The sequence below is a fragment of the Pagrus major genome, chromosome 10 (assembly GCF_040436345.1).
Source record: "Pagrus major chromosome 10, Pma_NU_1.0".
In the NCBI taxonomy this organism is placed as follows: domain Eukaryota; kingdom Metazoa; phylum Chordata; class Actinopteri; order Spariformes; family Sparidae; genus Pagrus; species Pagrus major.
In genome coordinates, this window is record NC_133224.1 from 15,778,693 (window position 1) to 15,806,391 (window position 27,699).

The 27,699-nt window shown below is 39.4% G+C and overlaps 1 long non-coding RNA gene across 1 annotated transcript; it reads right to left on the bottom strand.

Moving 5' to 3' along the window:
- Window positions 1-234: 234 nt before the first annotated feature.
- Window positions 235-24,729, bottom strand: LOC141003818 (uncharacterized). The gene is made up of 3 exons (XR_012179756.1): window positions 24,627-24,729; window positions 24,156-24,372; window positions 235-475 (listed from the first exon to the last, which is right to left on the bottom strand). It is a non-coding gene; the product is annotated as an uncharacterized lncRNA (long non-coding RNA).
- Window positions 24,730-27,699: the final 2,970 nt, after the last annotated feature.

Genomic DNA, 27,699 nt, shown 5'->3' on the forward strand with positions numbered 1-27,699 from the left:
ACTCCATGACTATTTTCCTCGTGGTCTGTTTTGTCGTGGTGTTAAGTCTACTGCTCGTCTACATTGTCTACCTCACATTATTTATTTGGAAGTAAGAAGTTTGGGTGGAACCCACGTTACCTGTTTTATCATTAAAAAGTATTACACTTTGTGTTCAAAAGCAGTAATTGTGTGTCTTTCTGTTTATTACATCTTTATTTACATTTTCAGATCTTCCATCACACAGATTAAGAATTCCAATGTTTCAATTCAATTTTATTTATATAGCGTCAAAACAAAATACAGGTTAGAGAGAGGGAGGGAGAGAGAGTGGCAAAGCACATTCCACTAGATGCAAGATGGAGGAAATAAACAATGACAATGTCAATGATACTAATGAAACAACAACAATAATGACAATATTACAGATGGTGTTGAGCAGAATCATGGGGCAGAGGGTGGTTTGTACAGGTCCAGGCCCTACAGCTCCAAATACCTACAGAGAGTAAGAGGGGAAGAGAAAGTATAAAATGGTGGGAAAGGGAAGATGTTGGGTTAGTAACAGGCATTAAGAATTTCTCAATGAACACAAAGATGGTTTCTCCAGATAATATTGCTGTATTTACACTGCAATACAAACATGCAGACAAAGGCAGATGATGTGGCTTCTCCAGCATCATTTATATTAATATTTATGTAAGTTTTAGTTTGAATGTATGTAAAACAATGGCAGTCAGAGCCCGTCATTTTTCATCAATATCGCTGAGGTTCTTCTGCAACACAGGAATATATCTGTTATAGGGACTTCCTAACTCTGTTGTAGGCTACAATAAAATAAGTAGTAACTGGTAGAAAGAATAGAAACAAAAGTGCTACATAAATATATACATACATAGGCCAAATATTACTAAAGCAATAATTCTGATTTCATTGAATTTCACTGTATTGAGTGTGGTGTCAGAATTTTCAGAAGAGAATCTCAATCTCTCGTGCACACACTGCCTGTCACAATGCAGCACCATGAAATAAATTAATACAACCTTGGAAGAGGGCACAGTAACTAAGTTTGAAACCCAACATTTAACCCACAATGTCAGTACATTATGTCTACATGATCCCACTTCTCCTTCCAAGACACTGTTTGGTAGAGCTGCACAATATATCGTTTGAGCATCGTCATCGCGATGTACGTGTGCGCAATAGTCACATCGCAGGGCCTGCGATGTAGGAAGCAAATGAACTCATCTAATTCCAAGGGTACCTGACACACGCTGTGCATGCGGACTCTGCATGTGCAGCGATCCACCAATCACATTAGTTCTTATTCAGTGTGCCTCAGCAGACCACGCCCCTGCACGTGGAGTGAGTCGCTTGTAACAACATTAAAAAATGAGCAACGAACAAGAGAAAATCACCAAAAACGAAGACTTGGTGCCAAAAAGAAAAGCGACGTCAGTTATCTGGAATTATTTCGGCTACAAGAAGGATGATATTGACCAAACACGTGTTCTGTGTCGACAGTGCCTTGCATCTGTTGCCACAACGAGAGGTAACACAACTAATTTGTTTACTTATTTTCTACTATTTACAAAACAAGGGGTTGTGGACCACTCAAGAATCTGATGTAGAGCTGCTCTTATTATTTTATATCATTTTTGATAAAAATAAAGATGTTTAGTTTTGCTGTAAAAGATTTCAGTTGTTGAATCAAAGGTTGAATAACCCGTTTATCACTCATTGTTAGTTACTTAATGTAAGTATGAAGCTAGAATGTTCCATTTTAAGATGGAGAGCTCAAAAGGTTCAAAGGTTTGTTTATTGTCATTCAATTCACGTTTGCACATGATAGAATGAAACATGTACTCAGGTCCCAGCACAATAAAAGCAAGCAATAAAAGATAACAATAAGAATAACCCATTGTTTCGACCCTGTCTGGGTTTTCTTCAGGCTTGCAAACAAATGCTAATTGTCTGACTGACTTGTGGAGAGATGCTTCCCTTTCAGTGGTCTGAGCAAAGGTGAGATCCTTCTCCTGAGCGTATCATTTTATACCCCTCTACTCTTGTGTTTCAATGGTCCCTCCCCCTTTCGACGTTACGGAGCAATACTATAGTTCCCCTACGGATTTAAACTTTTTGTACATGAAATAATCTGAATGTAGGTTTTTAAAGTAAGTATGAATTTATGTATTTATGAAATGATCTAATTTAAGACTAACTTTTTAAGGTAAGCATAAATTGTTGTTTTAATTTTTTAACCCTTGTTCAATCCTCCCAATTGCCATACACCTTTTGTCCTCTGGGGTCAAAAATGACCCCGTCTGGTTTGACTGTTATTTAAAGCATATAGTATAAATTGTCAATCAATTCTGTGTTACACCTTTCGTCTTACTTCAGTCCAACCCATTACCACAAATTTTTCCCTTTGTTTTGGAATTTAGGGCCAATATAACTTGTTTACATAAAAGTATACCCTGTTTTTGAGTGAAATTAAAATGAAACAATTAATTATTTTGACTTTATATCATTTTGACTATTTGACTTATCACAGAGTGGTATTTGTCAAAGTTTAGTGAGGATGCCGTTTTTGAATCATTTGAATTGTTTTAATGGCAGCACATAATCACACCTGCTGTCCTATGGGGTCAAAATTGACCCCGTCTGGTTTGACTGTTATTTAAAGTATATAAAGTGGATACTTTACCCAATACTGTGTTACACCTTTAATAACAACTTCATTCAAACACATTAACACAATTTCTTTATTCCATTTGAAATTTAAGGCCTGTAAGACCTCGTTTAAATGAACTTTTACCTTGTTTTTGAGTAAAAATAAATAAAATCATCAATTATTCTGACTATAGTTAACGCGTCACGTGTGTTGATAGATCATCAGACTGGTATATGTCAAAGTAGAGTTAGGACGCTGTTTTTAAACCACTTCAATTTTTTTAATGGCAGCAAATAATCACACCTGTTGTCCTCCCGGGTCAAAAATGACCCCGTCTGGTTTGACTGTTTATGAAACAAAGTATAAATTATCACCCACCTCTGTGTTTCAACTTTTTAGTCAACTTTATTTCAACTCATTACCTGACATATAAAACATGTCAACATTCATTTCCAAAATATTTAACTTTTCAAAACTAACTTTTCAGAATAGGGAGAAGGAAGAGCAACAGAAATGTAGCTTAATGCTGACCTTGCGTCGCTTGATGTGAGGTATCACCAGTTGTCGCCCGAGCTCATATTCAGGAAAGGAAGTTTTTTTCCCTACACACAAATTCAATGCATTACTCCTTTCCATATATATTACAAATATTATGAATAATAAATGTGTATTACCTTGTCAAGGTTATCGACACCCCCTTTGTTGTGATTGTAATCTTCGATGATTTTTGGCCTTTTAACCTGGCCTTTTAACCTAACCCTAACCTGGCACGGCCTGCTGCCCATATTTTTAGCCCATATTTCCCTGGTTTACTCGGGATGTACTGTTTGAATGGACAGCGACATCTGAAGGGGACCAGGCGCTCATCCAGTCACATCAGTGCATGGATCGTACATCAACGGCAAGAGCGACACCCACTTGGTCCCATACGTCTCGAACGGGAGCAAGTTTGTCTCGTGCACAGCGATCTTCTCTTGTGTCTTTATCATCAAATCGAATCGCTCTTGAGATTTTATGAAAATGGTAGCACGGAAAATTTCCATGCCAGACTGGGCTTGCAATATACTAGCTGTAGCTTCTTAACTGGATCGGTACACACCAGCGAGAATCAACATACCCACATATGCCTGCAGGACCATTCGATCCATCTTTCTCCACTTGTTGCCATACACACGTTGCCCCTCCTCGTTTCTCATGTTCAATAGGCTTGGGCAGAAACATGTCAAAAGTGGACTTTATGTCATCAATACGAAACCTTGCATATGCGGTTGGACCATGGTGGTTTGTCTCTCTCTCTGCTGTCAACATGCGTCGTTCGTCACTGGGAGGGATGGAAGACCAGATCAATGTTTCATCCTTTGACTGGAAATATTCTTCAATCTCAGCTTGGTCCTTTTCCTCAGATTCTTCCTCATCAGTTGATTTTCATCTTCTCTTCATCATCTTAAGTGCATTCCTCCACTTCTGACGCTTCTTCCATTTCAGCTTCAGATTCTACCTCATCATCATGTTCATCATTTTCCTTCACTTCATACCCTTCTTCCATTTCTGCAGCAGGCGATGTGGGGGCTTCTTCAGAGGAAGAAGCATGTGGTCCGTATGTTGGATCAATCACCTCATCATTATTTCAAGTTCAAGTTACTTTATTTGTACCCAGAGGTAGATTTTGTTTGCAGTAGAGTCCTCGTACACACATATGGAAAAAACATAGAGGCACATATCACGCATCATTAGGGATGTAACGGTATGAAAATTTCACACCACGGTAATAGTGACCAAAATTATCACGGTTATCGGTATACCGCGGTATTTTTAAAATGTCTTCAAAATGTTGAAAAAACACTGATACACTGATAAATTGAAATAATTTCACCAAGATTTATATTTAAATAGATTTATTATATATTAAAAGGCTTAGGGTATAAGCAGCCTGTTTTTGAAACGCGTCCTGTAATGTCTGCGTTACAGAGGTAGAATGAGATGTACTGGCAGTAGCACTCGATTGGCCAGCAGACCCTCTCTGTGAAAAAAATGAATAGAAAATGTCATTATTAATTATTACTGTCATTGTTACTTAATACTAAGGGTGCAACCAACAGATCACAAAACTCACAATCTAGATCATATCACTTTTGTGAGAAACAGGTTGGATATTTTTTTAGATCAAAACAAAAAGGATTATTGTTAAATTAATTATGAACACTATTTTGGCTCTTATCTCTATCTAGACACTTGTTATATTCACCATTTTAGATTATTCTTTATATATAGTCTATTCTACAAATAATCCACAAGTAGGGCCTATTATATATTTCTGATATTACTTATATATATTGGCTGTCTGTCTCTGTCTGCTTGCTCGTCTGTTGTCAATGGACTCGGTCAATCTGATTGGTCTAATGGCTGCTGAGCCACAGGTAGACGCTGCTCCGGTGAACGGAGCTGAGATGAAAGTCAGTCATCTCAGTCAGTTTGCATTCACTAACTCAGTCCACCCAGTACGTGTTTGTCTCAAATCCTCCTCACTGCAGCTCTGCATCAATATTTGGGGAATTATTAGGTCGACTTTAAAAAGTGAAATCTACAATTAATAAGAGGTTCAGATAACGTGCCAAATCACGGATCAACTTCGTTCAGTTATACCACTATCTGGTCAGTTTGCATTAGTGACAGCAAATTAGACAGAGAAAATTCAACATACACACACATCATGCACCCGAGCTTAAGGTTAATTTACCTTGCATTCACTCAACAGTTGAGGGTGATGGTCGCGCAAATGAGTAAGTAAATTGGACGTGTTACTGCCCCTCGCAACAACTTTCTTCTTGCAGCTCCTGCAGATAGGGCTGCCATCCTCGACCAGCTGTCCCTGAGCATTCTTATAATAACCAAAATACGCCCAGACTTCAGATTTGGTTCTCTTTGAAGGCGGAAAAATGCCGCTACTATCACGTCCTCCCTCCGCCATGTCTTCTTCACTACATAACAAGCGCACGTTGCACGCTGCGCCTGCGTAGGGAGACTTGGATAAAGTATCTCGCGAGTTTTCCACACCGTGGTTATCGACCGCGGCGGTTACCATGGTAATTAAAACTTAAACGGTAACCTTCACCGTCGGGAATGTTACCATGGTTTACCGTGACACCGGTAACCGTTACATCCCTACGCATCATCCAACTTAGAACAGTGGAAATAAAAAAAATGGCAAATTATAAAGTTCTTACAGGTCCAGATCATACTAAGATATTGAAGTGAACTACAATACTAATAGTAAAAAGAAAATAAGTAAGTAAATGAAATAAATACAGCAATGAGTAAATAAATAAAAGCAGCAATAAATAATCACCTGTGCAAAATATAGCTATGACTTATTCCTCAGTGTAATGGCTGCAGGGACAAAACTGTTTTTGCGTGTTTTTGTTCTACACCTAGGGATTGTAAACCTGCGCTCAGAGGGGAGAAGCTGAAACTCAGTGTGCAATGGATGGGAACTGTCATTTAAAATTGAACCACATATGCGCTGTAGCTGTTTTGTATGCAAGGTCTCCACGTTGAGTTGTGGCTCACCAATCAGCCTGCTAGACCACTTTACTATTTGGTTGAGTGAGCTTTTATTTTTCAAAGAGAGGTTCCCAAACCAGGCTGCTAGTGCAAATAATAAAACGGATTCAATAAAAGCATGGTAAAAGAGAGTCATGATGGATTTGTCAATGTGGAAGCGACTCAGTTTCCTCCAACAGAACAGGCACTGATGCCCTTTTTATACACACAGCTTCACAGTTAGTTTCAAATGTGAGTTTTGAGCCTATAATCGTTCCAAGGTTTCCCTCCTCCCCTCTTCTGACCCTGAATCCTTCTCATCAGTTGATTCTTCCTCCTCATTATGTTCAGCATTGTCCTCCTGGTCATTCTTTTCCACAACATGGTTAAAAATGAGCTCACAAGCCTCCTGTGCAGTATAGCGCGTGGGTCAATGACGTGACGCAATTTTTTTGTGTTCTTATGGTTCAGTTGAATTTATAAAAGGTTAAAATTAGAAAATAAACTTACAAATTACTCGCATACATTCTCTTTTTGAAGACCTCATCTAAAATTTCTGGATTTAAATCAATTTTCAGAGAATATTCAGCGGATAATGGCAAAAATGTCAATGTGGTGTAACCATAAAAACTTTGTATCAAATAGTTAAACTTGTTCAAAAAAGGTGAAATTCTCAATAAAACACCCTATCAACTAGTTTGGCATAATCTTACATTTGTGTTGTTTAATAATGAATAAAATACATGGAACACCATTGTTCTGAATATTATAATTAATTTGGGGAATTGTGTCTCTAAAGTCAACTTCCTAAAGTGTCAAGGTGGTGTAACCAACATTTAAGGAGCCATTTTGTTAATTTGTGCAAGAAGACCATGTGACAGGAAATTATATCACAGAGAAGGACCCCTGATTAGCCTAACTGCTGCATGACGAGGTTAGTAACTCTCTTGGAAATCTTGATAATTTGACATTTTTAGGGTATGGTCAGGTGTGCTTAGGGTTACATGTCAAATGGTATGACCCCAGGAAAACATTTATCATTCATAATAATTGTAAAAATAAGTATTTATTTAAAAAAATGTGTTTGAAATCTTCACACCAAGGCCATGTGCTTACATAGGTGTCCATCATAATGCCTGTTAAATTTGAATTTAAATTGAAATGTCAAATGGTGTAACCGGTTTCACCATCTGACTTTTATTACATTCCTTTTGGTTAGAGGCCGATTTTGTCAAATATCAGTAGTTTATGATGCTGATTAAAGATGTAATATGAACTAACTTACTATGTGGAACTATGTTTAAGTGTTGCGTGTTATATTTCTCTTGACGAAGTGGTGATTTATCCACAACTTTATTATCAAAGCTCTGGAAGGTTAGGATAAAATCATTATTTTGCATGGCTTTGATATTTTTTTAAATGTTTAGCTTTAATATATATTTGTATTCCATTCACTTACAATTTTAAGCAATATATAGTGCAATATATGTAATTTCATAATATAGCAGAATGAAGTGGGTGAACAGTGACAATGTTGAACATGAACAGCAGCTTTAAAAAGACTTAAAACTCCAATATGAGAAATGTTAGTCAAAGATTAAAATGTAGATCTGTAAAATTACATTTATTAACTTTCTATTGTTTCATAATTATTGCAATATAATAGAGCCTCTTTTCCCCCAATAGATGCCATTATCAAGCAAAGAAAAAGTGGCTCGTCACAGAGCACGAGTCAGTGCATATCCTGCTGCAACGGCCAATTACCTTGCCAAAAGGCGCGAAAGGTGGTTTTACACACACACACACACACACACACACACACACACACACACACACACACTTTAAATACTGTGAAAGAATATCAGGTTAAAGTCAGAGTAATATAGTGATTTAGGCTAATTGCTTTTATTTTTCTATTTTACCATTTAGTTATCAAAGGAGAAAAAGAGAGGGAAAGACTAAAAGTACTCCAGCAGCTGAGCTTTCCAAAACAAAGCAGGAGAAGTTGAGGGAAGAGTGGAGAAATTACCAGCGAGACTACAGAGAACAGAAAAGGGTGCTTGCTGACGTTCTCAACTTAACCCCACAATCTATGGACACGTCAGATGAGCAAATTGAGCATCTCGACAATCCAGAGCCTATGCATAATCATCTGGACGATCATGACTATGAGCAGCCAGTTGTAGAGAGACCGCAAGCATCCTCAACCCCTGCAAGGAAAGGAAAGGAAAGGAAAGAAAGAACAAATATTATAGCTCAGTGCTGAAAGAGAGGGAAAAGCTGAGGTCTGAACGTCGCAAAGTTAGAAGGGAACAGAAAAAAAAGAAAATGGTCAGTGAAAAGAACAAAATGAAAAACAAAAAGAAAGCCTCACAAATGAAAAGAGAGGAAGTGGCCAGCTTTCTCTGTAAGGATGAGAATAGTTGCATGTCATCACGCAAAAAGGATACAATAACTAAAAATAAAATCAAGCAGCAAAGGAGGGTACTGCTGCACTCTCTCAAGGACCTCCATGCACTGTACAATTCAACAGCCATGAGACACCTCAGAAGTCTGCATTCATGTAGGCTCACATGGAGCCTGTATTGAAGGATGCCATAGGCAAATGTAACACACCCACAACTCTACATATCATAAGTGATGGACCAGTGACCCAATACAGGAACAAGAAAAACTTTTTTTTCTCAGCACAGTGCCTTTTCTGAGTGAGTTTCAAAGGGTCACTTGGAATTTCAGTGAGAAATTGCATGGGAAAGGAGCTCCTGATGGAGTGGGAGGGGCTGTCAAGCGTACTGCAGACACAGCAGTCCAAAGAGGCACTGACTTGCAGACAGCTGAGGAACTTTACAACTTCCTGAAGGATCAGCCCTCAAGCATCAAGTACTTTTGGATATCCGAGGAAGCCATTGCCAAGTACGACGAATCAGTCCCAACAAATGTCCCAGCCGTAAAAAGGTACACTGAAAATTCACCAAGTGACCTCTGAAGAGCCAGCTGCGATTCAGTGGAGGGAAATTTCATGTTTCTGTGCAAGACCTGATATCTGCAAGCGCTATGATCCAACTGCAGTAGATCTCCGCAACCTGCAATCAGAAGACCTCCCCTCAACATCTACCAACTGTCAGCAGGATCTTAAAGGCAAGTTCATTCTGGACAGATATGAAAGTAAGCCTTTCGTGGGACAGGTCATCCAGGTGGTGGGTGAAGAAGTGGAAGTGAGCTGCATGCAACCCTCTGGGTGGGAAGAATGTCTTCACCTGGCCTCATCCACCTGACATCCTATTCTATTATGAGTCTAATGTGCTGCACATAATCTCTGAGCCAGAACATTTGAACTCACGTCATTCAAAACTCATGACAGAGGACTGGAAACATTTCCCAGCACACACACAGCCCTAAACACACAATTCTCCCTCTCTCTCTATCCCTTCCAGCACCACCTCACACACACAACTTTTGACATGTTTTTACACTTATTCATTGCAGTCAAAACATGAGTTCACATGATTTTTTGAAGTTTGTTTTTTAAATTAATTCATAAAATAACACAAGTTCACATGATTTTTTGATGTTTGTTTTTTAAATTAATTCATAAAATAACAAGTCCACATGATTTTTGGATGTTTAATTTGTAAAAATGAATTAATCCTGATGTTTTTTCTTCATTGAAAATAATAAACTGGTTTGTTTCAATTGGTGTAACCAGTATTTTTCATAAAAATATTATAATATTCAGGAAAATTCATGTGGAATAAGATGTAATCCTCTATTGCAATGTATTAACATGTTTTTTAACAGTTTATACATAATTTGTCAAATATTATTTAGAAAACAAAGTGTTTTCAGCATTTGTCCTGCTCTATATTACAAGTAGTACACTTGCATACACTCTAGGTGGAAATAAATATTTAATATTTCTCCTTTGTTGTGGTTACACCACTTGACATTTTCAGGAGCAATCAGTCTTACCTTTCGTAAAAAATAATTCAAATGCTATTTCAAATTACATGAAACCAACATAAATACAAAATATATATTTTAGCAAATCTGATGCAAGCTTTTAAAACATTTTTGAATTGCTCATAATGCAAACCCTTATTTGTCACTGACCCGCCTCTGCCTCCTCATTGTGCTGCCTGTCTCTCTCAGACTAAAATGTGAAATGCTCCAACACCTGTGAGAGAAGACCTTTTTTGTTGTTGTCATAACCGTTGCTTGACCCCACACATCAAACATCCAAGATCAAAGATGTTTTGGAAAGCAGTATGGTGTGACAATTTGCTCCATCGCACCACTTTGTGCTGCAGGGTCTTATTGACCCCAGAGGACAATTGTTAAGGACAAGTAATTTTATTGAACAATAATTAAATCAAATTATTTCAAATTTATTTAAATCATGAAGAGCATAGTATCGGACAACATCCATTATTTTCAGACCATTTGATGAATAAAAAACAAATTTTGACGGGAAAAGATTTAACTTGGGGTCAGAACCCCAAGTCTACACGAGGGTTAAGGTAAGTATGAATTGTTGTTTTAAGTTTTTAAGGCAAGTATGAATTGTTGTTTTTAACTTTTATCGTTAGTATGAATTGTTGTTCTAATTTTTTAAGGCAAGTATGAATTGTTGAGTTTCACTTTTATGGTAAGTATGAATTGTGGTTCTAACTTTTTAAGGTAAGTATGAATTGTTGTTTTCAACTTTTATGGTAAGTATGAATTGTTGTTCTAACTTTGTAAGGTGTTCTGTTTAAGCCGCACGTGAGTGGTCAACTACATGATGTGTGGTGGCGTCTATGTGTCCGCACTGAGCGGGGGGGAGGGGCGGGGGTTACAGACACAGCACACACAGACGGAGAGAAACAGGAGGTAGGGAGACGCGTGCGTGAGAGAGAGAACAGCCCCTACAGAGACAACACGCTGGAAAGGTGAGAAAATGAGTGACGGCAGGAGACGCAATAAAATTGAGTGTAGAGTATGCAAGGCTAAAATCTCATATCGAGCAGGCTCTACAAATAACCTGCACAGGCACATTAGAACTGTACATTCATCGGTGCAGTTGGAAGAGAACCTTCTACTAATGAAAGTGCCAGTGTGTCTGCTGCATCTGTTGCTGCTGCTGCAGTTGTAACCCAGCTTTCATTTTGAATTGAAGACCGTCCGGTATTGAATTGTTCTCAGGGGTTGAGAAAGGGACTCCCAATTCAAACAGACAAGGAGCATCTTGTCCGGTGCCTTTGTAAAGAGTAAAAATAATAATTTCATTGTTTATAGAGAATGTAAACAATCATTTGTTTTCACAAAGAAAGAAAGAGGGAAATACATTTGTGTTTTATTTTTATTTTAATCTATTGATGCAGAGTTAAGGTCATACAGTTGTGGTTGTATGTTGATGGTTATGTATATTTCTATGGTTTCCACTTCCAGCATTTGTAGCATTTCAGTTCAGAAATTGAAAATTGTGAATAAAACTGGATAGGTAGTAAACTGCTACCATAACCCTGGATAAATTCCACTTATTGGTTACCCAGTGTCTACACTACACCACCACAACCCAGAGCTCTATAAAGACAGTTTGTGTAAAAGGCTATGTACTTAAAAATTTATTTTTTGTAGCACTCTGTTGAGTATAATAAGCCATATAAATAATGAATATTTGTACATTAGTAATTAAATTTACACATAATTTTACATTATTTTTTGTAATCAATTAATTGAAGCAACAAAAAAATCGGAGGAGCCACTTGGGAGCTGAAAGAGCCGGCTCTTTTAGTGAGCCGAGCCATAAGAACAGGCTCTTTTAAAACAGCCGGAAGTCCCATCACTAACGGGAGGTGCACGGTCCTTCCCACTTGAAGCCTCAATCACTTTGTCCCAACTGGGTTGATGGTCGCGCTGGCGCCTCCTGCCGTAGCGTACCTCTGTCCAACCCCCATCCATTGTTTTGTTTTGGAGCTGTGTATTTATGTAATTATAGTTATTGAAATATTATTATTATTATTATTATTATTATTATTATTATTATTATTATTATTATTATTGTCGTCTACGAAATGAAAATACATTTATGTATTTTTTAACTAACTAAAATGATCTATGAATTGAAAAAAATAAATGTGTGTGTAAAATGAAAAGAAATTAAATTGTTTTTAAGTATATAAATGAAAAAAGCGTGTGCCAAGGGTGACGTTTTGACCTGTAGCACTTCCTCAAGCCAAGGCGCACTAAAAAGAAAACAAGTTGGCTGTTCTTGACTGGCTGACTGAGGTGCTTCTCTTCCTGTGGTCAGAGCAGAAGTGAGCTCTCTCTCCTACAAGCCTCCTTTTATTACCTCCCGATTTTGTGTCCCTTAAGCTTTAGTGGTTTCTTCTTAGATTGTCCTTTTCACTTCATTTGTGCCTCCCCCTTTCCTCCAATGTTATAATCTCCATATGAATTTAGATAAATTTAGAGTTTTTAAGGTAATTATGAATTTTTGTTAACTTTTTAAGGTAAGTAAGTAGAGGTGTGTAGCACTAGTGTCCGCCAGACACACTATTAAAGCACCGATTCTTGAAACTTGGCAAAAACATGCCCCACTAAGAAAAGTGCTAATTCTGTTGGAAATTAATAACATTTTCATGAATAAAAAGAATCAAGGTTATAATCAGGGGGTCCTTTGCACATATGTAAGGTTCTTTTATAGGTTTATTTTTAATTTTTATTAATTTAATGATTATATGCTGGCCCATTGCCTACAAAATCAGTTGTCCTCGGATAGGAGAATCATTTCAACTTGATTAAAAAAGAATAATATCTTTACCACATGACAGTACATTGTAATATGTACGAACAGTGAGTTTTGAACAATATTTACTATTATTTTGTGGTTGCTCAAAATGTGTCCCACATATTCGTCACCACTGTCAGATATTCATAAAAAAGCAATAAAATCAGGCAACTACAAGGTCAACTACATTCCTGAGGACCCCATTTTCAAACCTTCAGCTCTACTGCATGCTTCAAGATCAATCAAGCTCCCGTAAGTTTGCTATTTTCTCTTAAACTTGTTCATATTTTTGGACACTGCTACTGTCACAACCATAACATGTCAACACCGTCTCTTTTGTATAAAAAATATTAGATTAGATTATGACATAAATGTTTACTTTTTACGAAGAGGTCTGAAGTAGCTAGCAACAGAGGGGAAACAAGATGGCTAATGTGAACAACTCATGCATATCATGTGAAAGAGTAGGTTTTTGTCACCACCGTCAGGTTTTCTGTCTGACGGTGGTGGTGACAAAAACCTCCAAATGGTCCTCAACAGAGGCTAGAATATAATTGTTGATCTGTAATGTTTCATTAACCTCTTTTATATTTTTATTTATGTAATTCCCCCTATATTTCTTCAATATCGTCCAACCCTAGGGGATGAGGTGTGCCTTCCTTCTCTCTCAATTCACTATTATGCCATGTTCATTTGGCTTACGTCATTTGGGATGCACATAGTGCACCTACTACCTACGTACATAGCACATAGTATACAATATCCCTTGTAGGCTATGCATCTCCAATGACTAAAGCCAAATGAAAATGGCATGACAACATTTAACCAAATCTAACATTCACTGTAATTGTTATGTGCTTTATTTCTCACTGCGCATGTGCAAGTTACAGGTTTGTTCTGGGGGAGGAATGCGGAAGTCTGTCATTGTTATTGGTGTGCTGAGGTTGCAGTAAAGTCATGAAAACCTACAGTTGTCGTCGTAGTTATTGAGCCAACATTGGTAGTAGAGGATGGCCGCTGGTAATTATAAAGTTCCGCCAGTGTTTGATGAGAAGAAATCTTACGAAAGCTGGAAAAATGAGGTCGAAATCTGGAGACTGGTTAGTGACTTGGATAAGAAGAAGCAGGCCCTGACGGTTGCCTTGTCGCTAATGGGAAGAGCGAGGGACAGCGCGCTGGAAGTAGCCGCAGAGGATTTGAACATAATGGATAATGGAATGACTACACTTCTGAAAAAACTGGACTCTGTGTTTTTGAAAGAGGAAAAGGACCGCCAATACGAGGCTTACATGGAGTTTGACCGGATAACGAAAGACAATGGCGTTTCGATAGTGGATTACATTGTTGAGTTTGAACGGAGGTACAACAGAATTCACCAGTTCAAAATGGAGCTCCCGGATGCAATGTTAGCATTCAAGCTGCTAGACACTGCGGGACTGAATGTTAAAGATAAACAGTAGGCGCTTACCGCTTGTCCACGCCCCTTTGCTTTTAAGCAAAACGTCACTGAAAAGAGCAGGTGCAGTTTTGGACATTGAGAATGACAAAGCCATTATTTTCAAGCAACCTGTGAAACTTGAACTGACATCGTCAGGACATTATTGTGTGAACTTGAGGGATGAGAGTTCCCCAGATGGAAGTGACATCCAAAATGAAGATGACATCCTAATTGTGACAGAAAACATGACAAAACAGGAAAAACAAAAAATTCTATTGAAACTGCACAAGCAGTTTGGACATGCCTCAGTTGACAGACTGAAAAAACTACTGACCTGCTCAGGTAATACTGATGAGGAGTGCACCACAATCCTGAAGGATATTGTAAACAACTGTGAGACATGCATTAGATACAGTAAACCAAAGCCAAAGCCAGCAGTAGGTTTACCCATGGCCTCAACCTACAATGAAACTGTAGCTATGGACTTACATGAGCTAGAGCCAGGAGTGTGGTATATGCATGCCATTGACCACTTCACACAATTCAGTGCAGGGAGTATTATAACCACCAAGAAACCCAAAGAGATAGTGAAGCACTTTATTCACTGCTGGATAAGTGTTCATGGTCCTCCACGCAGACTGTTCACTGACAATGGGGGTGAATTTAATAATGAGGAAATGAGGGACATGGCTGAAAACTTTGAAGTGAAAACGACTGCAGCTTATAGTCCATGGAGCAACGGTCTATTAGAAAGGCATAATCAAACTCTCACTGAAATCCTGTTGAAAGTAAAGAGAGACAACGGATGTGATTGGAAGACAGCCCTAGACTGGGCCCTGATGGCAAAAAAACTCTATGCACAATGTACATGGCTACAGTCCCTACCAGCTAGTGTTCGGGCAGAACCCAAATCTGCCGTCAGTTCTCACTGATAAGCTCCCAGCTCTAGAAGGGACTAGCATGGCTACTTGGATGGCCCAACACATCTCAGCACTACATGCTACAAGGAGAGCATTCACAGAAACAGAATGCTCTGAGAGGATACGAAGAGCCCTTCGTAAACAAGTGCGACCCACTGATTACAGATATGAAACGGAGGATAAGGTTTACTACAAACGGGTGGATTCTACAGAGTGGAAAGGTCCAGGTGTGGTCATCGGCCAAGATGGTGTGGTGATATTTGTTCGCCATGGAGGCACTTATGTTCGTGTACATCAATCCAGACTTCGAAAGGTTGATGGCTCGCAAGATATGCTGAGAGAAAGAGATAATCAGTTGATGGGAACTGAAAATGCCACATTACCAGAAACTGGACTCTATAAAAATAAGACTGACAATGAAAGTGAGGAAGAGGCACCCTCAAATGATGAAGATGCTGAGGATAACAATGAGCCCCCTCACACATCAACACACTCAAATACTACTTGTGAAGGACTTAAGCTGAAAACTGGACAAGTAGTTACATACACAGACAGTGGAAGTGACCAAGTACACACTGGAAAAATCCTCAGCCGGGCAGGAAAGGCCACTGGAACGCACAAAAACTGGTACAATTTACAGTACACAGAGCCTGAGGAAATTGCTGGTACAACTGGATCAGTGGACTTAGGACAAGTAGACAATCTTCAACTGGGTCCATCTGAACATGTTGAGTTATGTGCAGACTGCCATAAAGAGGACGTACTGATTGTGAATGATGATGCCTTCATACCTGCCAAACACGCTGAACTCAGCAACTGGAAACAGAACAATGTGTTTGAAGAGGTGAAAGATGAAAGTCAGAAATGCATCTTTACAAGGTGGGTGTGCACACTCAAGGAGACACCAGATGGTGTTGTCCCTAAAGCCAGACTAGTTGCAAGAGGCTTTGAGGAAAAGAACACTGAGGAGCTACCAAAAGATTCAACTACGTGTGCTTCAGAGTCCCTAAAAATGATCATGGCTGTTATATGTCAAAAGAAATGGCAGCTGAACTCCATAGACATTAAAGCAGCCTTTTTGCAAGGTAAAGAGTTAACCCGAGATGTCTACATTCGGCCTCCCCGAGAAGCTCAGAGCAAAGGAACTGTGTGGAAGTTGAAGAAGTGTGTTTATGGCCTGACAGATGCTTCTCTGTACTGGTACAACAGGGTAAAGGACATTATGCAGCAGTCGGGAGGTTCTGTTTCAAAAGTTTACCCAGCAGTGTTCTACTGGTTGGATGACTCCTACCATGTGATGGGAGTCCTTGCTTGTCATGTGGATGACTTTATCTGGGGAGGTTCGGAAGAACGTTCTCCATGACAGTCATTTCTCACTTGAAAGCTACTTTTCAAATTGGACGTGAAGAACACAACAGCTTCAGCTACATTGGAATGGAGGTACTCTCTGTAGAGGATGAAATACAGGTGCAACAATGGATGTACATAAAAAATCTCCAACCCATTCATGTGGACCCCACGAGAGCCCCCCCCTAACAGACACTGAATATGATATGCTTAAGTCAAAGAGTGGCCAAATATTGTGGGTGGCGAGGCAGAGCAGACCCGACAGAATGTGTGACATATCCATCCTGGCGTCAAGTACAAAGCATGCCACTGTTCAGACTCTGCACTGTGCAAATAAACTGATCAGAAAACTGAAGTCAGAGGAGGTGACTTTGAGGTTTCAGTACTTGGGAAAAGACAGCTCCCTAAAGCTGGTGGTGTTCAGTGATTCATCCATGGGAAATCTTCCAGATGGAGGCACTCAAGGTGGGCACCTGATCATGCTTATGGGAGAGGTTGGAAGATTCTCGCCTATATGCTGGCAGTCAAAAAGGATCAGGAGAGTTGTTCGGAGCACTTTAGCTGGAGAGACTTTGGCACTTGGAGATGGCATTGACAGTGCAGTCTTCCTAGCTACACTGTACTCAGAGATCACCACAGGTGACTGTACAAGCAACAATTTGCTAAATGGACTAAACAACAAAGTTTTTTTTACTGTTCTACTTTAGTTATTAAAGCTGAAACTTTAAACCTGGCTATCTGTTAAGAACACTAAAAAAGGAGAAAAATAAATATTTTCTTTGCACTGTTTTTCTTTAAAGAGAAAAGGGGAGTTTGTTATGTGCTTTATTTCTCACTGCGCATGTACAAGTTACAGGTTTGTTCTGGGGGAGGAATGCGGAAGTCTTTCGTTGTTATTGGTGTGCTGAGGTTGCAGTAAAGTCATGAAAACCTACAGTTGTCGTCGTAGTTATTGAGCCAACAGTAATTCCCCCCAATTTCATAGTCATTACGCTCAACTTTGACTTTATGTGTTTTAGGAAGTTATGGCTAGGCAGCAGCTATCTGTGGAGGAGAGAAGGAGAAGAAACAGGGAATATCAAAAGAAGCGTAGAGAGAAAACACACAGTGATGCAGAGTTAAAGGAGGAATACCTCAGAACGGAAAGGCAAAGATGGAAGAAGAGGGTGAAGGAAGGGAAGATAAAAAATATCAATGACTTGAATGAAAGGGAAAAGAGAAGTCAGAGAAAGGCTTGGAAACGTAGTCAACAAGTATCAAGAGAACGTAAGAGAAAGGGCTCAGATCACCCAGAAACTCCCCCAGACAGTCCAGCGGATCATGCCATACACGAGCCAGCACGGAGTAGGCAGGCTATCGACACAAAAACTGTACGTCGATGCGTTGTCCGACCAAAACAAAAAATGGCGGCAGCGAGTAGCAGCAGCAGCAACGCCAGTGAGTCAGCTGATGCTGAACTCGGCAAAAAAAGAACACGTATTTCGAAGGTATGGGACTATTTTACAGTAAAAGGGAGCGACTCTGTTGTTTGTCAGCTTTGTAAAATGGAAATGGCCTATCATAAAAGCACGACGGCTATGCACCAGCACCTCAAAAGGCAGCATCCAGGAGCAGCTTGTGCAGATGACCCCTAACCCTAACACCGTAAGTTTTCAACTTTTTTTTCTTTTCTTGTTTGTTTTGTTGTACATATTACGCAATGAGTCGTCACATTTTAATACCGTATTATAACATTAAACATCATAATGTACCCTGTCATTCATCCAAACACCCCCACGTACACATGCAGGCACACCCACCCACACACCTCAAACTCAAAACTGATATAAGCTGCTCTCTGTTTTGTTGGTTTTTATTTCTGATTTTTGTTTGCTTTGTTTTTGTTTGTTTTTCTGTCTGCCTGCTTTGTTTTGCACTGTATTAGTCCTGTACTACATTGATTGTTGTTTTGTAATTTCTTTTTTGTAATTTTCATTTTGTAATTGGTCACTGTCATGCCGTGACAGCTCAACTACACACATAGGATTTGATTACTTGCTGATTTAAACAATGGCAATAGACAGTATGATTAGGATATATTAAAAACCTCTTATTATTATTATTATTTATATATAATTAATATTTTTTAAAATTATTTTTATTAATCTGTGTGCTGTGTGTGTGATTTATGTTTTCAGGAATAAGCAGAAAAGTGTGGAGGACTACTTTCAGAAGAAAAAAACAACCCCCTGCACCCCCCAGGAGGCTGCTGTACTGACTGAGAGCGTCCTATCTATGATTGTGAAAGACATGAGGCCGCTTGCTATGGTTGAGGGCGAGGGATTCAAAGAAATGCTAACCACTTTTCAATCAGGTTACACTCTGCCCTCTAGGCGCCATTTTACAAGTATGATGGAGAGAAAGTATGAAACTTCAGTGGAGAAACTAAGGAACGAACTAAAAAAGGCCACATCCAAAATTTCCCTTACCACTGATGCTTGGACTAGTCTGGTCACAGAGGCCTACTTAGGAGTAACTTGTCATTTCATTGATGACAATTGGGATCTTGTCTCCTTCAATTTAACAACACTACCAATTGAAGAGCGACACACTGCAGAAAACATTGCCTCCTGGGCGGAGAAGGTGGCAGAAAAATTCAACATTTCCTTGCATAACGTCCCCGCCATTGTGCATGATAATGCAAGTAACATAGTCGCAGCTCTCCGCATCCTCGAAGAGAAGTTTGGAGTGGCATCTTATCGGTGTGCTGGGCATACACTGCAGCTAGTTGTACACCATGCAATGAAGGACCCCATGATTGATAAGGCACTATCAGCTGCACGGGGCCTCGTGAAGCACATCAGGAAAAGTGAGCCAGCTAGCACCAAACTTAAGCAGAAACAAAAACAAATGGGCACAGCTGAGCACAAACTAATCCAAGATGTAGCTGTCAGATGGAATAGTTCATACTATATGGTTGAACGTCTGTTAGAACAGCGATGGCCAGTGGTTGCGACGCTGTCAGATCCAGAAGTCACACACCGTGGGAAACATTACCTTGATCTGAAAAATGATCAGTGGATTCTTCTGGATGAACTGAAGGAGGTGCTCAAGCCATATGAGCAAGCTACTGTTTTTCTTAGTGGACAATCTTATGTCACAGCTTCTGTTCTCTCCCCCCCCCCCCTGCTGAAAGGTCTCCTGAAATCCACCCAAAACAGATCCTTTGATTCTGCTGCCGTGAACCTGTTCCAGAGCCATGCAGAAGGGGAAATCTTGTCAAGGTGGCAGCCGAAGGTATCTGCATTTCAAGAGGATGGGAAAAATGTGTCACTCATTGCTGCTGCCCTTGATCCACGTTTCCGAAAACGGAAATTCCTTTCTCCAGAGGATGCTCTGAAACTGCAAGTAAGAGTACAGAGTGTTGCACTTGATCTCAAAAGGGAGCAGAGAGCACAGCTACAGCAGGCAGCTGTGGGGCAGGAAGCCTCAGCAAGTCCCTCACCAAAGAAGAGGTCTGTGTTGGACACTTTGTTGGGCACAGATTCTGAGGAGGAAGACAGCAACGAAGTCATGGATCAGGATGAGGATGGGGACAATGAGACCATGAGAAAAAAAGTACTGTTGTATTTTGGGGAAACGCCTATCGCAAGGGACAATGACCCCCTTAAATGGTGGAAGGATAACGCAACAAGATTCCCCACACTGGCTGCTTTAGCCAAATCGTATTTGGCTGTACCTGCCACATCAACGCCATCTGAAAGGCTTTTTTCAGTTGCTGGAAACATTGTCACCAAAAAAAGGGCGAGCCTGACTGCTGAGCATGTTGAAATGTTAACATTCCTCCACTCCAATGCATGACTACATCATGTCTTGAATTAAACACACACACACACACACACACACACACACACACACACACACACACACACACTCACTGAGTATTCTTAAGGGAAAAGTGGCAGAGTGTATGTTAAGAGCACTTTTTTGCAGATAGCAAAGTAAATGTTATATTTTGTTGGTTCAAGAAGGACACCACTGCTGCTGCTGTTTATATTTTATTTATTTATTTATTGTTAACATTTGTTTGTTTGCACAAAAGTTTTACTTATTGAAAGACAGTATTTTATTTATTTTATTTTTTGTTAAATGCTATCTCTGGCATCAGATTGCACTACTGTATTCATTACTTGAATTTTATTTTGGAATCGTTAGATTAATCGATGCATCGAAAAAATATTTGCTAGATTAATCGATTACAAAATTAATCGTTTTGCCCAGCCCTAATTCTGACTGATACAGTATTGAACCGCCACAAGGAGTTCACCAAGAAGGAACCAAGAGTGAAGCTCAGTTATTCATCCTTCTGTGCCTTACGTCCATTCTATGTCACAGCACCAAGACCGTTGGATCGTAAGACACACCAATGTCAGTACCATGAGAATGCTAAGCTGATGCTTGAAGTCCTAAGAGAAAATGGTGTTGTCAAGTCTAGCAAACTGGAGGATAGTTTTGAACTTGTCTGCTGTTCACAGACAAGCGAGGCATGTCTTCTGTGCTCCTGCACCCGGTGTCTCCACAAACATACACTTCCCACACCACAGCAAGACCAGACCAATGTTGAATGGCAGCAATGGGAAGGAATTCAGGATCAAACAGCAGTTCAACACAAGACTTGCGATGCACAGTGGCACGCTGGGAGAGCTTCTCCAACGAAATAAAGACAAACTGAAGACAGAAACAACAACACACGTGTGCTCAGTTCAGAACCAGACCAGAGAGTACAGGAGCATGATCGAGAAGTGCAATGATAGCACAGTAATTGTGCACGTGGACTTTTCTGAGGTGTGGAAGTGCAAGTATAGTTCTGAGGTACAGTCATGCCATTTTGGTCAGAACCTCCCACAGCTCAACCTGCACACTGGCATGTACTATACAAAAGAACAGAAGACAGGCTTTTTCACAGTATCAGAATCCAAGCGACAAGATGCGTCTGCCATTTGGACTCACATGGAACCAGTCCTGCCCAGCAAGCAATACAAGAACAAGAAGAACTTTTTTCTCCTCTGCAGTGTCCCTCCAACTCTAGGTTTCAAGAGAACAACCTGGAACTTCTTCCCCACCTCACATGGGAAGGGAGCCCCAGACGGCATTGGAGGAGCTGTGAAAAGGACTGCAGACAGCCTTATACTGCAGGGGAATGACATTGTGAATCTTCCATGAGATGGTTGGCAAAAGCCGCTGCAGCACTAAGCTCTATATCATTACTGAAGCTGACATGCAGCCATATGACGCACTCCTTTCTCAATCACTAAAACCTGTACCTGCAACAAGGAAACTCCATAAGGTCACACCAACACACCGAAACGACTCTGAGATCGATTGCAGATCACTGTCCTGTTTCTGCAGTGAGCCACAGATGTGCGAGTGTTTCAGCACAACAATATTCCAGGTGACTGCCAACGCACCCAGAGTACAGGTTGAGGATGATGGTCCTATACCAATGCAAAAGAGGAAGGGTCCTTTGGCAATGTTGATGGAGAAAACGGAACAGGAGGAAAGTGAGCAGGAGGAAATGGAACGGGAGGAAAGTGAGCAAGAGCCAACGGAGCAAGAACAACTGACCAAAAGTGGTCCTGACGGGACTGTGACAGATCTATCTGCTGATGTAGTTCATTGCGGAGATTGGCTTGCGGTCATTTATGACCAGAACTGGTGGTTAGCAAAGGCTGTCACTGTGGACTCATCATCAAGATGTGGAAGTGGAGTTTTTCCACCCTCATGGGCCCAACACACGATTCTATCCAAAAGGAGGTGGAAAGGATATGTGCTTCACCATTTGACCATATTCTGGTCAAACTTGAGGAACTGTCATCACCAGGTCGTGTAAGCAGGACGAGGGAGATATACAACCTGTCTGCTGAAGTCATGGATTTCATAGAGGAGAAACATATACACCATATACTTCCTGATAAAGCTAAATGAGTGGTGGAGTGATGTAAAACAGTCAGGGAATACTCACAGGAGGTCACGAATTATTATTATTTTTGTGTCAGATGTGTTTTGTGGTATTTACACAGAATGCTTTCTGTAATTTGAAACATTTCAGTTTATGGAAAAGAGACTGTAAGACGTAGTTATTCATTTATCTGTTCTTCACGTCCAATATACAGTTTATAGTCTAGTTTACAAAAGAATATGATCTATATTATTTTATGAGTGGGGGGCACTACATGACAGTTAAATATGAGGTCAGTGATGAATTCTATCTTATTGCTACTGGTAATGATTTCTTTTTTACTTATGATGATTATTATTAAGGGGTACTTTTATTAATGATAGCCTATTGCTAATTGAACATGTTTCTTATTGACTGTTTGCCACAGTGCTCACAATTGTTATTTGTTATCTGTTCTTCATGTCCAATATACAGTTTACAGAAGAATATAATGTATTATTTTATGAGTAGGGGACACTAGATGACAGTTTAAGATGATGTCAGTGATGCATTGTACATTATTCCTACTGGTAATGACTATTTTTTACTATGATGATTTGATATTTGATGATATGTAAGTAAACGTTGTATGATGTTAGATCTTTTAAAAGGAGTACACGTGAAACAGTATAAAAAATGAACAAAAGTGAATATTCAACATTTAACAGCATATGTGTACTAAGAATGCCAGATAATGATTTAAAAGCTCTAAATACATATTAGACCAAATAAATAAAAATTAATTTGCTTTTTATTGTGTCTGACAGTGTTGACAAAAACAAAGTAATAACTGGAAAAACGCCTATTTTATGAAAAAAATACAAAATGAGGAGGTTGCACCGGTACATTGCTGAACAGCCAAGACCTTGGTCTATAATGATATACCTTCAGATTTTGTAATTTAACTAACTTTTTATTTTCAAAATTAAAACCTGTTTTATCCAAATTCCCAAGAATCATTGAAAGCCACTGGACCATTTCTAGGTTCTGATGGAGTGGGGCGACAAATTAAACCAGAGACCAGGTTCTTTCAAATTAAAGCCGGTACTTTAAAGTAAACAAGAACAATAAACATAACGGTGTTCAGACAGTGTCTAAGGTATCCTGCAGGTATGGGTTAGGGTTGGTATTCACTTTCCCTTTTTTCAGGTTTATTTTCCTAAATAAGAAATATTCTTCCTTAATAATTCATCCAGGTAGGATGATTTAAATTAGAGATTTTGTTATGTTAGACCGGTCTGTGACTAACTATCTCAATTTATGGTAATAGGTTGCACCTATTTTGGTTTCCTTATTTTTCTATTAATTCCATAAGTAGAAAAACCTTTTCACCATTTAAAAGCATCTAAATCCAAATAAAGTGAAACAATATTACACCTTAAATCACAATATTGACAATTATGAAACAGAATGTAAACATGTAACACTTCAGTTCAAGTTCAATAAGTTTAAGTTCAGTTCAGTTATTGTTCCAACTCAGTTCAGTTCAAAAGAAATATCTACAACACTCCTACCTCTCTGGCAGTTTACCAGTAATCCATCCGGCAAATCCTCATTGAAGCGATGAATATGAAGGTGAAGATGAAGATGCCTTTAAGGGATGTAGTCTGTGGGTTTGGCTCGCCATCTTGTGTCCCACGGTCGCGTGCCTACGTGTTGTCTCCCGCACCGAGGAAGAGTGTCTCTCTTTAGTCAAACTTCATTCAGGAGCAAGCAAAAAAAAAAACTGACCTGTACAGCAGGCCATAAACAAAATAAATTACTCTGTCCATGCAAATGAAATAGCCTTTTACAGCGAGTTTAAATCATAATGTAATGTACATAATGATGTAATCTTTTTACATGAAATAAAACTCTTTGGTTGATAACCCGCAGACTATTAGCCGCTAAACAGTTTAGCTAAGGCTAGCTCTCTTTGCTAGACCAGTCACTCATTCAAGTGCAAACAGTACAACGAAGCATCAATAAAACGAGCTGAAACTCACCAGAACCGCTGTGGTTTATTCAAACATGGTCCTCATGAAACACCAAGTAGATGGGTATTATTTTCCAGGCGTTAAACCAACTGTCTTTGTAACTATTTCACTCGTTAATTTCTCTGCTTCTCTCCCCTCCCCCCTTCGCACTCGGCTCAGCTCAGCTCTGGCCGGAGCATGCATAAACACGGGCAACGAGTGCCTTAAAGGGGAAGCGTCATCACATTTCTTAAAGGCATTTTTAAATAATTTCCATTAAATTATTGCCGAATCTGTGTTAAAGCAACACTAGGTAGTTTTTCGACCTTAAAATAATGTTTCTAAACTCAGTTAAGTGGTAGAAAAACGTATTGTTATTATTGTATTGTCTGAGGAGGCGAAGAAAAGAAAAAGAGAAAGTGATAGAACAGAGCCCGGACACAGATAAATACTGGACTAGCTTACACTCGGTGGAACTGAAAGAAGAAATGGGTTTCAAGACTGATGGTGACCTAGCCTAGCCTTGATGCTACTGGATTTGTAAGTCATTACATATATACATATTTATTATCTTACCGACTTTTACTTTGAGTTGATTTGTTGTTATGTGGTGTTCATTGGGGCACTATTTGTCCACAGTTTATAACCGTAATAAAGCCGGGAGATAATCTAAAGCTGTCCGTTTCGATAGCTTGCACGTTTTCATGTAGCGACTGTAAACGATGACTAACTTATTAAAACACTGTGAACATCTTGTCTCGAAAAGTTGCAGATTCCTTAGTTCATGCAGATAATCAACTTAATTGTTGAACAGTGTGGTCGGGAGATAATGTTAGGCTATTGTTGTTATCGGTAACGTTAGCATGCTACTTACTGTTGTCGTACCGAGTTGGTTGTAGTTATTACTCCAAACACAACGTGAACTTGCGATTGTATTCAGTAACTCCCGAAAACATAGTTACATTTTCAGACGTTACTAAACGCATTCATTTCACTCATTCATTTTTTCAGACGATTTCGTGATTCGCCCGCTCCGTCAACAAATTCACGTGTATTCATTTTCCCCAGGGATGCTCATACAGCAACAGTATTTACGACACTGGTAACAGATAATTGCGCTTCTCAACCAGCTGGGGGTAGTAATGAGTCCAAACTACCTAGTGTTAGTTTAAGTGGCTCTTAATGAAATGTATGCATTTAATCCAAAAACATATTGATGCTTCTTAACAAAATAACCATATTTATGCTTTTAAAGTAAATATTTATATTGTATCTATTTTCCTTCTCTGGACTGTGGACCATCTTGGATTACACTGTAATACTGTTGCGGTAAGTGAAGACCAGTCATGTTCTACAAAGTGTTTTACCAAAAGAGTGTGTGCGTTTTTCTTTTTAGAAATATTATATCTGTGTTGGATGAACCTGGTAAGCATTGAATTACCTGTTTCACCCACATATTGCATTCCGCACTGTTTACGCTTTATCAGGTAGACACAGTTTTTTAAATGAACATTGCCATATTTGTGTGTTAGGGTTAAAACATTGTTATTTTGATGATGGCGCACCCAGGGTTGGTGCTGAAAAAATTCTCTGTGCCATTTAAGTCTGGAGTGAGAATGGCTGTGTGCAAATTCAGGGGCTGCAGCCTTCAAGGACGCGGCCTTTGCGGCCCACGGAGGCCGGGTCCTTCGGAGAGACCTTGAAGGCCGCGTCCACCGTTGTTAAATTGGACGGTCCAGCCTTCGGAGTATTTCCTGGTTGCGTCACAAGGTGTTCATGCATTAAAGTCTGTTTTGGTTCAAATCTATCAAACGTGTACATTATTTGTGTGTGTACAATGTGTCAAATCTAAATTGAATTATCAACATTACAAAATAAACATTAACCCATTGGTGATTAACAACTATATTTACCATAGCAGTACCAGCGTCACGTATTTTAACTGAAAGTTAAACTTTGGAGGTTTTATAGTCTCTTGAAGTTTAACATATCTGGCGTTGGATGTTCAAATGAGTACAAACCCAGTATAAACCCATTACTTAAATTTAAATGTCATGTCTGCGCCACTTGATGTCGCCATTTTCTCTTGCTTCCTCTTCTGTTTCGGGACTGAGCAGCGGTGCGCAAAGGATCTTGGGATATGTGAGGCCGCGAAGGATAGTAGCGGTGCGTCCTCCTAAACGAGGGTGGGGAAGGCTGCATTTGTGGGCTGCATGTGGAGCAGCCTTCGAATTTGGACAGCCTTCGCGCAGCGTTGTGACGTAATTGGCCTTCAAATGCGCCCTTCGTGGGCTGCAGCCCCTGAATTTGGACACAGCCACAGTGTTTTAATTTTCAGAGTGGCCTTTTATTGTGACCAGCCTAAGGCACACCTGTGCAATATTCATGCTGTCTAATCAGCATCTTCATATGCCACACCTGTGAGGTGGGATGGATTATCTCAGCAAAGGAGAAGTGCTCACTAACACAGATTCAGACAGATTTGTGAACAATATTTGTGGGAAATGGTCTTTTGTGTATATAGAAAATGTTTTAGATCTTTGAGTTCAGCTCATGAAAAATGGGAGCAAAAACAAAAGTGTTGCGTTTATATTTTTGTTCAGTGTATATTGGTATAGAGACTGTCTAAATCCATTGTAAATAATAATGAGCTTAAAGGGATTGGAATTTGTTTAACCTTTTCTACAAAATCATATGTATCTTTGATATAACCGGCATGCTTCGTCGAGAGCGGATTAAGATGAAAATCAATGAACTCAGCTGTATAGTAGGTTTCACTGCTGCAATCAGACATAATGGGCTTGGCTCCCTGGAGGGATTTCCCCTGGTTTGCTCCACTTAGAAAGGTCCTCGTGGATTTTAGGCAGCATATAAAAAATTCTGCGTCTAGGCTCCCAGAATATATGTTTTTTTGTTTGTTATTGATACATTTTTTACTATATAATGATTGAATAATCTTATCAATAAGTGGTATAGTATCTCTATAAATTGGCTTTTTCGATTTAGAATAATACGTTTTATCATGTAATTGTCTATATCCTTCCCACAGGTATTGTTCCCTATGCATAATAACCACTGCACTACCTTTATCAGCTGGTTTGAT